Genomic DNA, 8,889 nt, shown 5'->3' with positions numbered 1-8,889 from the left:
AGTAGGTGTGCAGGTACAGCAGGCAGTAAAGAAGGCAAATGGTATGTTGGCCTTCATAGCGAGAGGATTTGAGTATAGGAATAGATGTTTTACTGCAATTGTTTCGGGCGTTGGTGAGGCCACACCTGGAGTATTGTGGGCAGTTTTGGTGGCCTTATCTGAGGAAGGATGTTCTTGCTGTGGAGGGAGTGAAACAAAAGTTTACCAGGCTGATTCTTGGGACGGCAGGACTGTCAAGTGAGGAGAGACTAAGGGCGGGATTCTCCATTGCCCAACGCCGATGTTGTAATCGACGATCGGGCAGAGAATCCCTTTTTACGACCGAATCGGGGGCAGTGCTTGTTTTCGGATGCTCCGCCCCCTCAAACATGGCGTCATCGGGGAGTACACCTCACGCCATTGGGAAGGCCTCAGGACGTCACCTGAAGGCCCTCCCCAGATGCTCCGCCCCCGATGGGCTGAGTTCACGACGGCGCGGACCACTTGTGCTCTCAATTTGCGTCCACCTCGTGTGCAGCTGCGGTCAGGGGGGAGCCGTGCCGCTGGCCAGGGGTGCTTCGGCGAGGGCTGGGGGGACTGGTGGGGGGTGGTCCAGGTCGGGTCTGCCGCGGTTGGCGCCATGTTGTATGGCGCGACCGCTGCAGGTCATCGCCGTGCACTTGCGCAGCCATGGACCCGGCCATTCTCCAGCCGTTTCTGGCACAGGAGCCAGGGGTTTTACCCGACGCTGCTGTTAGCCCCTCACCGGTCCCGGAATTGCTGAGGGTTCGGCACCGAGTTTGGAGTCGTAGAATGCCACAGTTCCCACACCAGCATCGGCACATAGCCGCAACATTGGAGAATCCAGCCCAAAATCAGTTAGGATTATATTTCTTGGAGTTTAGAAGAGTGAGGGGAGATCTCATAGAAACTTATGAAATTCAAGCAGGATTAGACGGAATGATTCAGAAAGAATGTTCCCGATGGTGGGGAGTCCAGAACTAGGGTGCAGAGTTTGAGGATAAGGGGTGAACCTTTTAGGACTGAGGTGAGGAGAAAATTCTTCACCCAGAGAGTGGTGAATCTGAGGAATTCACTGCCCCAAAAAGTAGTTGAGGCGAACACATTGCGTAATTTCAAGGAGGAATTAAATATAGCTCTTGGGATCAAGGGATTTGGAGGGATGCGGGGTCAGGGTATCAGGAGGCTGGTTTAGCACACTGGGCTAAATAGCTGGCTTTGAAAGCAGACTAAGGTGGGCCAGCAGCACGGTTCAATTCCCGTACCAGCCTCCCCGAACAGGCGCCGGAATGTGGTGACGAGGGGCTTTTCACAGTAACTTCATTTGAAGGCTACTTGTGACAATGAGCGATTCTCATTTCATTTCATTTGAACTTGTATGATCAGCCATGATCATAAAATGAATGGCGGAACAAGCTGGAAGGGCCGAATGGCCTCCTCCTGCTTCTCTTTTCTACGTATGTTTTTATGCTAGGGGAGAGGTTGGTGAAGTGAAGTGGTTTACGGAGGCAATTTTGCAACAGGACTGTGGTGACTTGATGGGGAGGCAAGAGGAACACACCCTCTCTGTGGTACAGTGGAATACCAGCTCCTGAATCTTGCGCTCAGACTCCCAGTGCAGTACTTAAATCCAAAACCTTCTGACCTGTAGACAAGTATATCACCAACAGAGCCAAGCTGCCACAAATTGATGAATATAACTGCACTGGAACAATTACCTGAGGTGCTTAACAGTAAACAACACCCAATTTCAATTTAATTGATGGGGAGATAAATACAATATTATGCAGAGGATTAAATGCAGATTAACTGAAATAAATAGTTAATCATCAGAGAAACTGTATTTACATTTGATTTTATTATATACATTTAATTAATTATTATGTACGTTGGTAATAAATGGACGATGTATAAATTAGAGAGCAGTTAAATTTTAGTTACTGATCTTATTTCCAATTAGTAAATTCATTATTAAATTGCTTTTATTGCTCATTTTCGCATTTACTAGCCCTTTGCTTTACATGAAGTCAGGACACATTAATCGGGTATCAGTGCTCACAATAATTCAATATCCTCAGTCCGTTCTGCGCAGTAAAAATAAAGCCAGCTCAACTCAGACGAGTATATTTGTTTCAGAGCAAGGTTTAATTGTATTTTATATTACCAAACAGATCTAATTTACATATCTGTAAACTGGGGCCCTTGTAAAGTAAACTATCTCCACCATTTCATTAAAAAATAATCATTCTAAAAGCTGTACAGCATAATTATTATACTATTCGTGATAATTTATTAATGGGACCAATTATCATGTGCAAGCCAACATAATTGGAAAAAGAAACACTCCTTTAACTCGAAATGCATCCAACCTCTCCCTGTGATATCGGTCGATATCCTAATGGATAACAGTAAATGTTCCTAATTTACATTTAAAACAGAGTGGATTAGGAGTACACTTCAGCATATTTCAAACAAAGTTTTCTGAAACTTAGTCAATGCAGTCCTCATGTTATTTTCGATGCAAATGACTATTTTTCTTCGACTAATTTACATGTGCAAATTTTAATTAATTAGAAAGTATTTCTTCCGTGACTTAAAAGCGTGTTCTACATTTTTGTAAGGCTTAAGGGTAAGCGCGTGATACAACGAAAAGATCTTCAATGACATTGCTTACTGATTTGGAACCTGGCTGTGATGTTCAGCTGCAAATTACCATCGCTCAAATACTCCTCGTGGCAAAGCTTGTACATAGCTCAGCTCAACTAGAAATAAAGACTTACATTTATGTAGAGCCTTTTGTGACCGCAGGACATACAAATGAAGCCAAAGAAATACTTTCAAAGCGTATGCACTGTTGCAATGCCGTAGACATGACAGCAATTTGCATCTGGCAATGTTCCACAAACGGTAATGTGAAGACTAATCAGACCATGGCCAGGATTCTCCGGCTATTGCAATTCAATTTTCCTGCCAGTGGGTTTCCTGGTGGTGTGGGGTGGTTACTATGGAAAATCCCATTGACAATCGGCGGGAAGATGGAGTCTCAGCGAATGGCGTGCCGCCGAGTAACAGACGGCTGGCGGACCGGAGGATCACACACAGTGCGTTTTGGGGGAGTTCTAGTTGAGGATTGGGTGGAGACTGGAGAGTTGGCACTGGGGAGGTGGACGTTGCGGTCTCTCTCAATGGGTGCGATTATACGGCCACATTGCGCTTGAGCCAGAGCGCGACACAGCCTTTAGATCGCGGGAGAGGCCAAAATTGGGAGACGCGCTGGGTGCCAATCGGTTTGCAATCTAACCGGCGTGCTCCCATTGGTGAAATCAGGATTCCGCCATGGCGTGACGTGGAACCAATAATCACCACTTAAAGCCAATCTCCATTCAATTAACAGGAACGACCCCCTGTCTAACGGGAGGCCCCATCGAGGGTGGCCTTGGTCGGAGTGGGGGGTTGGGGTTGGTGGGTGTCTAAGCGCCTGTGGGTCCACCATGCTACACCATTGATCATGTGTACCCATAACAGGGGCAACCCCAGCCTCTGCCTGTCTGTCCTACCGACCACCCATTCCTCCCACTGACGGTGGAGGCCTCTGGTCGCACGGCTGAAGGCTATTGTTAAAAGGGAACTGGCAATCGTAGTTAAATGAGCAGTTCACACCTCCCTGTCATGATATTCAAACACACACATCATGATGGACACACCAACAGGCAAATCAGAGCACACAACACCACAACCAATCACAGACAAGAACACCAACCACATAAAAAGCACGAGCACGACACCTGGTGGTCAGTAGGTCTGGGGACAAAGAAACAAGGAAGAGCTGTTAAAACATCACAAGCAGGGAACCCCCACGTGCAGAGTGCAAAGACAAAACTGTACATAGTAAGTTTGAATAAAATAGCGTTGTACCATATACAACCGTGTTGGCTCATCTGTGTGTCAGAACACCCAACACCACATGGTACAGGAGTGGATCGATACCTGCCTACTAACCTGCCATTCTGGACATGGACCGCACCGACAAACCGCAGCCGTTGCAAGTCGCGGGGAACCTAGGTACCAATTGGAAGCTCTTCAGGCAGCGATTTGACCTGTACATCCGTGCCACCTAAAAACAGAGTGCCTCGGATGAAACGAAGATTGCAATGCTCCTCTTCTACGCAGGTCAGCACGCCACCGACGTCTTCAACTCACTGGTGTTCGAAGAAGGCGAAAACCAATCCAAATATGACACGGTCATCCTCAAACTGGACCAGCACTTTCAAGTTGAAGTAAATGAAAGTTTTGAAAGATACCTCTTTCAGCAACGCCTGCAAGGTAAGGAGGAGCTTTTTCAACCCTTTTTGACGCACCTCCGAATTCTAGCGCAGTCCTGCGGTTACGGCACCACCACAGAGTCCATGATCAGGGACCAGATTGTTTTTGGCGTTGCCTCTAGTGGCCTACGCCAGCAGTTTCTTAAAATAAAAAGCCTCACCTTAGCGTCTGCTGTGGAAGCCTGTGTCCTCCACGAAAATGCTACCTGCCGTTTTGCCCGATTTCAGGCGTCCGAGTTGGCACGGAGGGGGTCCCCAGCCGTCGAATCGGCAAGCCAGGCCGCCCACGACGTCGAACGCATCCAGGCCGTCGATTACTTCCCGTCCCACGGCCCAGACGACAGCGGCCGCTTCCCGCGCTTTTCGCGGTTTCCCGCGCAGGTGCGCGCCAAAAATAACGGCCACAACGAGGGACGCACTGCGCAGGCGCGCCCACCGCAAGATCGCACTGCGCATGCGCAGTGGCGCAACGAACGCCGTGACGTCATGACGTGCGGCAATTGTGGAGCTCTACATTTAAAAGGGCAATGTCCTGCAAAAAACCGACAGTGCCTCAGATGTGGCAAGATGGGCCACTACGCAGCCCACTGTCGTTCGGCTCAACCCATGGATCCGGCGCATCCTCGACAATCTCGCAGACAAGTCAGGACCGTCCAGCCCACGCATCAAGACTTCCAGTTAAGTGATGCAGATGACCAGGATGCCTTCCGCGTTTCCGTCATCGATGTCAACAAGGTCAATGCCATCAATCCAGCCGATGAGTGGTGTGCCACCCTGACGGTCAACCCGAACTCGTCGCAAGCCCATTAGACTGGACTTATAATACCGTTCATATGTTTAACAAGTTGCACAATTTTACATGATAACCTGTTGTTGTTTATCGTTCGAGATGTCGTCTGACTGGACAACTGTTCAAGTTTTTTTTCTTCTCTCGTTCGCATTTATGTTATGTTATGGTACAACTTGGTTCATGTGACGCACCCGACATCGCCCCATGTACATAGTTCCGTCATATGCACATGCTGCACACGACACACACACACTCTTAGATGCACTCACGACACGATCATATTTATTACCACGTAGGCACATATCTTTGTAAAAAGGGGGGATGTCATGATATTCAAACACACACATCATGATGGACACACCAACAGGCAAATCAGAGCACACAACACCACAACCAATCACAGACAAGAACACCAACCACATAAAAAGCACGAGCACGACACCTGGTGGTCAGTAGGTCTGGGGAGAAGGGAACAAGAAAGAGCTGTTAAAACATCACAAGCAGGGAACCCCCACGTGCAGAGTGCAAAGACCAAACTGTAAATAGTAAGTTTGAATAAAATAGCGTTGTACCATATACAACCGTGTTGGCTCATCTGTGTGTCAGAACACCCAACACCACACTCCCAAGTGGATTCCAGTGGGTAGGCGTGCCATGTAGCACGTGGGCATTATTGCCGAGCATCCCAATCAGACCTAGAGGCCTGGACACTGCAGGAAGCAACACCACGGATGCATTGGCAACAGCCGAACACCCAGGGGCTGGGCCCCAGCACCGGTGACATATCCGCAACCAGAGTGCACTGGGGAGGGGACCAGCACCCAGATCACCTAACATTACGTGTGGGTGTTTGGGGACAGGGTCTTAGGGTCCAGTGTCCAGGCACCCCCGCTGCAGCCAGGGATGTGGGGGCACGGCATGTCAGATGACAGGGATGTGGGGACGGGAGGGGGGGGGGGAACAATTGGGGGGTGGAGGGTCCCGGTGTGCAAGACACCACTGGTCGACAATCTCACACCCTTTCCGATTCCTTAAAGATATTACACGGAATGTCTTTGTCTATGTCTATGGAATGGATGCTACCTAAGACCCCGTGCCCTCATGGTGCTGCTGGCAGGCCAGGCTGGGAGCCAGAGAAGGTGGCCCACGTGCCGGGTCCCGTCCCACACCCTGAGGACCCGGCTGCCCATCAGGGCAGGGAGGGACCCAGAGGGGGAGGCCGGCGATGGCCCAAGGTGTACAGGTGTCACTGGTCTTTCCAACAGATCCACCAAGCCTCACTATAGATGATAGAAGATAGAGTGCAGCAGGAGGCCATTCTGCACTGATGATGGACTGCGTGTGCTGCAGGAGGCTCTGCCTCAACAAGGAGACGGTGCGGCACCTGCGCCATGTCCTCATGGACCTGGTACCACGTGGAGGAGGAAGGTACCCGTTCCCAGTGGCCGCCAGGGTCACCGCAGCCCTGAACATCTTTGCCTCAGGATTACTCCAGGACTCGAATGGGGACTTTTGCGGCACCTCACAAGCGCCAGGAGGGCCCTCATCCTCGCCCGCTTCCCGCTTTTCCCCTTCTTCATCCCCTTCCCCACCCCCATCCTCCCTCACCGATTTACGCCCCCACCCCCCCGACCCCGACCCCCACACAACCACCTTGTTCCACCCTCCCAGGGTCTGTGTAACATCACCCCAGGGTGCTGTCAATGGGTTATTGTTGATGGCGGGGAGGTGGGGGGGGGGGGGGGGGGGTGATGATTTGCCGCTGCGAGCCGGTGCTCCTCAATCTAGGCCACAGTCTGACCCCTGCCTGCTTGCTGAGTGCTCGCTCACACCCATCGCCTGCACGCTGTGTGCCTGGAGGGTGAGGTGGGGGGGTGAAAATCCAGGACCACCATGCCCGGGGGAGGGGGGGGGCTGGGGCAGGGGTTGTTGCTTGGCACGCATTGCAAATGAAAATGCCAGAGGCGTCATATTTCTCGGGTGCAATGTTTATTAATGCTGTACAGATGAAAAAAGTGAAAATCACTTATTGTCACAAGTAGGCTTCAAATGAAGTTACTGTGAAAACCCCCTAGTCGCCACATTCCGGCGCCTGTTTGGGGAAGCTGGTACGTATCCCGGACTGCCCTTGGCCCCAGATGGTGCCAATCCACCTCCCTCTACCCCTTTCCCCTCCAATCCCCCCATACCCCCTTTCCCACCAAGTGCCCTCTCAGTGCTCCTCGACCCGCTTTCTCTTCCGTGCACTACCGTTGCATCTAGGTGTGTCCGCAGGATGCACATCTGTGGTGGAGGCAGCCTGCTGCTTACCATGTCCCACGGCCTTTGATGCCTCTTGTGGGTGTCCTCTGGGGGCCTGGAACCGGAGGGCCACGACCCACTTGTCAGTGGCACATGCCTTGCTGTTCCGGGGGCTGACTCCGAGGCGCGCCGTTGTCAGATTGGGGGGGGGGGGAACTCAGTGGAGCTGGTGGCCACCCTTGCGACTCTGTAAGGTGGCTCCGGGTTGGCACCCAGCTCACCATCCTCCCGGTCAGTGCCCGTAAGGGCCCAGGGTTTCAGCTCGGGACGGAGGGGGAGCTGGATTGAGCCCCGGCTGCCCCTGAGTCAGCTGGCTCTGCCAGTCCTGGCAGCTCCCCAATGTCTGCACCATGATGTCAACATTCTCGGCAATGCTCCTCAGTGACTGGGAAACGTTCCCCAGCAACTGGGATATGCTCTGGAGTGCCACGGCAGTGCCCACCTGAGACTGGGACTTGCACCGCAGCGCCTCAGAAAGATCCAACTATGACTGGGGCACGTCCCCTAGTGAGTCGGACAGGCTACCGAGGCCCTCAGCCATGGCTGTCACTGACTCAGCAACGCCTTGGATGCCATCACGCATGCTGGCGATGTCGTGCACCAGGCTCCCCACTGCAGTCGCCACGCTAACAGTGTTGGCCTCGGTGCCACGCATTGCCAACGCCAACTCCTGCGCCCATAGCCTCTGGGAATCCTCCAATCGGCCTTCGACCTGCTGGAATGTCGGTGACATCCCTTTCTGAATATCGCGGCCACACCCTATCGACTGCATCAGCTCCGCTTAACCCTGGTCCAGAGGCTCAGCATCTGACTGGGACCCAGCTGGGTCCTGAGATCCAGCAGACCTCTGTCTGCTGTCTCACCTGGGCATTACTGCCCTCCACCTAATGTGTATCAGTAACTGTGTGGTGCTCACCAGAATGTGCCCCAGAAGCCTGACCACTACTGTTGCCCACCGAGGCGTGGGTCTCTGTGCTGGTGGAGGGTGGGGATGATAGCTGTGCCGCAAATAGGGTTGACTCTTGGGAGGCAGGGGAGCCACCCCGGATGGGCTGGCTCCGTCGGATGGAGGTCCTGCGGGATAATGGACATTTGATAGGTGGAAGGGAAGGAGTGTTCTGTATGGCATTAACAATTATGTGTGACAGGTGATCTGGGATCCGCCCAGCTTGGCCCTCTCCTGGCTGTTGAGAGCCATCTCCTCCTGCAGAGATACAGAGAGGGCATCGCGAGCTGCAGGTATAGTTCAACGCAGAAGGGGGATGGGAAGCAGGGGCGGCCAGGCATGGGGAGCACTGCTGTACATGGGTGGGCTGGGGCATGGTATGATGCTGAGTGGAGACGGTGCTAGGTGCCAGGGGCTGATTTAGCACAGTGGGCTAAACAACTGGCTTGTATTACAGAACAAGGCCAGCAGCGCGGGTTCAATTCCCGTACCAGCCTCCCCGAACAGGCGCCGGAATGTGGCGACTAGGG

The sequence above is a fragment of the Scyliorhinus torazame genome, chromosome 7, assembly GCF_047496885.1.
Source record: "Scyliorhinus torazame isolate Kashiwa2021f chromosome 7, sScyTor2.1, whole genome shotgun sequence".
Classification (NCBI taxonomy): Eukaryota; Metazoa; Chordata; class Chondrichthyes; order Carcharhiniformes; family Scyliorhinidae; genus Scyliorhinus; species Scyliorhinus torazame.
The sequence above is the reverse complement of the archived record's forward strand: the minus strand, read 5'-3'. Positions refer to the sequence as shown.